The sequence below is a fragment of the Acyrthosiphon pisum genome, chromosome A1 (assembly GCF_005508785.2).
Source record: "Acyrthosiphon pisum isolate AL4f chromosome A1, pea_aphid_22Mar2018_4r6ur, whole genome shotgun sequence".
NCBI classification, from domain to species: domain Eukaryota; kingdom Metazoa; phylum Arthropoda; class Insecta; order Hemiptera; family Aphididae; genus Acyrthosiphon; species Acyrthosiphon pisum.
The window spans coordinates 113,483,487-113,487,881 of record NC_042494.1 but is presented as its reverse complement, the minus strand read 5'-3'; the positions used below and the strand labels follow the sequence as shown (position 1 = coordinate 113,487,881).

Genomic DNA, 4,395 nt, shown 5'->3' with positions numbered 1-4,395 from the left:
GATATATTATGTTTAATGTTATTCAATTTTTTTCGTTTTTCGTTTATGTTTTTTCATTTTTTTTCCGTTATAGCGTTATAAATTATAACGTTATAATAACGTTTTGAAGCCCTGCTATAAAGTGACGTATCGTGCGGACTTGAACCAAATGTGGACTTTACCGATCATACCATGTTGTTTATATCATGATTCTAGTATATTCTTGAACTATCAACTGAAAAAGGTGGGCAAGTGGATGTCGCTATGCTGTACAGTAACCTACAAGTGGGTCACTGTATAATGGGTGGTATTAAATTTAAATTCAATGATTTAATATCATTGTATAAGAAAAACAATTCTGAGCTGAGACAGTATGTTAGTCTAGGTATATATTATATACTTATATCAATGGTATTAAAAAAAAATTGACCTATAATAAATTTCAAATAAATCATAATATCATAATATCCATTAGGTACTTATAACGCGTTATACATCAACAACAAACCGTGATACTATCATAGATATATAATAGTATACTTTAGAAGTTTCTAGTACCCATCATGAATAATATTATACAATCACAACAAAATAATTAAAATAGTTATTCTAGGTTTTTTAATATGTAATTTCGTCCAAATTTGAACTTAAAATAGCTATAAAAATAAATGCTTATGTATTTTTTAGATTTTTTGGTAATAGAATTAACTACTTATGTGGAATCTTGTTTTAAATTTTCAATCCTTAGATATAAAAGTTGAACATTTTATGAATTTTTAACTACAAAATAATTATTCAATTTTAAATTTGATACATTTTGTCAAAATTCGATTTTTAAATGCTTATAAAAAAAAATGGTGCCTTTGTATTTTTAATATTTTTCAACTGCTATTATAACAATATATCAGGAGCCTTGTACTATTTTTACACTTTTTGACCCAACAAACAAAAAAAAACTAAAAAAATTGAAAACTGAAAATGTCCATAAACAGCTCAAAAATAAGAGTCAAAATATTTTCAACATTTTATGGTGTATAGAAAATGCTAATATAAACACTTATTGAAATTTTCAAGTATCTACAGTCATTCTTTTTTTAATTATAACAAAATAAGAAAATCGTTACATGAGAAATCAAGTGAATATCAAATGTTGTAAAAATAAGAATTTTAAACGCTCATAAAAATTTAATTTTACTTGCTCGTAGACATTTTTTTTTTTTGGAAATGGTAGACAAACTTATGAGGAAACTTGTGTTACATTTTCAAATCTTAGATTTAAAAAGAAAATTTTTCATGAATTTCTAACTCAAAATAATTTGCAAATTTTCGTCATTTATACGTATTTTGTCAATATTTGAACTTTAGATGCTTATAAAAAAAATTGTTATTATGGGTTTTTAATTTTTTTCATCTGCTATTGAAACAATATACTTGGAGCGTTCTATTAAATTTTCAAGCTATTTTAACCAACAAATAAAATGTTATTGATATTTATAGAAAAAAAAAAACTAAAAAAAAATGGAGACTGAAAATTTCCGTAAAGAGCTGAAAATAGGTCAAAATATTTGGAAAATGCTAATATAAACATTCAGTAAAAATGTTATGTACCAAAAACCAAAATCAATTTGCTCGAAAACAGATTTTGCGTAAAAATTTTTCCTTAATTTTTCTTTTGTTTTTCACGGCGCTTTTGAAAACTACTGGGAAATTTTTACTTTTGACCGCTCAAAGTGCCATCTAGATTCACTTTCCTATCAGAAAAGATATCGTTGAAGAAAATCCAAGCACTTTTACTGTCTTAAAAGGTGATGACAGACACAAAAAAAAGGAAAGGACATTTTAAGAAAATAAAAAAAAAACACACATCATTGTAAAATCAATACATTCGTCGTTCCACTCGGAATCTAAAATGTCAAACCACCTCTGGGCAGTGCCGCAACTACCGGGTGTGCAAGGTGTGCATTGCACATCGGCCCCCGGCTCCCATTCCGATATAGGCCCCCAAATCGATGTGTTAAAATTTATAATTGTAAAGCCGTATTTGTGGAAAATTGAAGTAAAAAACAATTTGATAAAACCATTGTATCAGGACTGAAGACCATACAGATTTGGCTTTTTATATAATTGATACCTATAGATTTATCAACAAGTTTTGCTGATGTTCTAGCTGCTTGTCTTATATTTCTAACCATTCCTGTTAATGTAGCATCTGCAGAAAGAAGTTTCTCTAAACTCAAATTGATCAAAAATTTTTTGCGCAATTCCATAAGTCAAGAACGTCTCAGTGGTATTTTCATTCCGAATATATAGAAAGGAGAAAAACTTCCGAAATCGATGTAGAGAAAATCATTGACAACTTTGCAAACGCAAAAGTGAGGAAAAACAATTTTGTTAGATTATTTAAAAATGAGTTGAAGTTATATTATAATGCAATTTTTAAAATAATTATACAACTATTACAATTACTTACATAATTACACAATTAAATAATTTAATTTTAATTTTTTTATTAGCTATTTATACTAATATAATAATTAATTTTAATTTTTTTCCATACATTTAGCTCAATAAGCGAAAGAAAATTAAACATACCTACTTCCAGTAGCATGACGATTTCAATTTTGAAAAGTAAATTTAGTTAGTATTCCTCTTTTCTAAGTTTTCCTTATCCAATAAACTTATAACCTTATTACAAACAAATCAATAATTCGACCAGTTTGGACATACGGTATCCAGTTACAGCGGCGTATTTAGCAATTTCTAAAGAGAGGGGATGAGGCACTGGATGACATACGTAAAAATCCCACACACCCCCCTTTGAGGTTTCCTATACTTACTCACTACATACTGTACAGTTTACACAACATTTAATACCAATTATTAGTCATTAATTTTAGTGAATAACAATAACATATTGATTATTTTTCATTGGATTTGAAGTAAATTTCAATTTTTAATTAACAATCAAAAAATATTCTTAGACAATAAACTCTTTAATAATTACTATCCTACTATCACCACATATGTCCAATAACACAATAATAAATTTAGTACAACAATAATAGTATCATAAATATTTATTTTTATTTTTTACTATAATAAATAATAATAATTACATACTCATTCTTTCCAAAGCTGGGCAAGTTAACCAATTTTTTCAACTAGTTAAAGTTAAGTTATCCTAAAATAAAAAATAACTTAGCTAAGTTAAAGTTAGTTTTAATAAGTTACTGAATTTGAGTAACTAAGTTAAGTTACAAATTTTCATGAAAATAATAACAAAGTTAAGTTAAAGTTAAGTTAGTTTTATTTTTTTAATTACCTTTAATTTACTCATAAACATTTTTTTATCTCATCGGAGGAAAACAACTAGTTTTGGTATAAAGTAAAACAAATTAATAACAAATGCACAGACTATATTATTTTATAGTCTTTATATTTTATTTCAGTATCGGCACTCGGTACTTTAACACATTGATGCTCAAAGGATTACATTGACGAATGACTAAATTTACTGTTGGAACTTGGAACACTTATAGTTACACACTCACACCAGTTGACACACTACTACATAAACTGATATTAATATATTATATAATATAGAGACGTATATATTATTTTCTTTATATCCCAATATAATATTAAAAGTGTAGTTTGTAGAAAACATGGCATAAGTATCACCGTATCAGGAATTACTAATTAGGTCCGTTCTGGAAATTGTATTATTTAACATTACGTACCTCCTATAAATGTCGATGGTGGGCAAGTTAATGAAAATAATTAACTGTGGAAAGTTAAGTTAGCTTCCAAGTTATATTCCAAATAAATAATGTAACGGATAGTATCCATTTCTTTTAAATAATACCAGTATAAGGAACATAATATTACAATAACGTAGGTAATCAAGATGAGAGTATATAAACTATAATTAAAATAATAACATAGGAGGTAAGGGATGATACTGAAAGGAATGAAAGACCCTCATAATTATCTATATGTAATAACTATAAATACATGGATCACTAAACGGTAGGATTAATCGAACATAATAATACCTATATTAAAACACATTAAAAACCACAAACCATATATTTAATGGCAGGGTACGGGGCTTGCTTTTCACATAAAGTAGATAAAAGTACATAATAATCAAAACCAGAAAACAGGATGCGAGTACAACAAATAATTGACGGTTCGTGGAATCAACATTATGATTAGGTCCACACGTGTACATGGGACATCGATAAACGCAACGACGCATTATGGATAAGACAATGGACCGGGGGTAGGTAGGAGAGCCTGGGCCCTTATAAAAGCAGACCGGAGACGGCCTGTAATCAGACGTGTTTCCTCCACTGCACTACGAGCACCTTCACGACACTTTGTGTAATAATTTAATTATTTGGACTTAGTAAA

At 27.6% G+C, this 4,395-nt stretch overlaps 1 long non-coding RNA gene across 1 annotated transcript in view; it reads left to right on the top strand.

Moving 5' to 3' along the window:
• The first annotated feature begins 3,872 nt into the window (after positions 1 to 3,872).
• Positions 3,873 to 4,395, top strand: part of LOC115033825 — a 5,712-nt gene continuing 5,189 nt past the window's right edge. The window contains exon 1 of the long non-coding RNA XR_003839149.1: positions 3,873 to 3,927. This is a non-coding gene — a long non-coding RNA (uncharacterized LOC115033825). The remainder of the gene's footprint in view (positions 3,928 to 4,395) is intronic.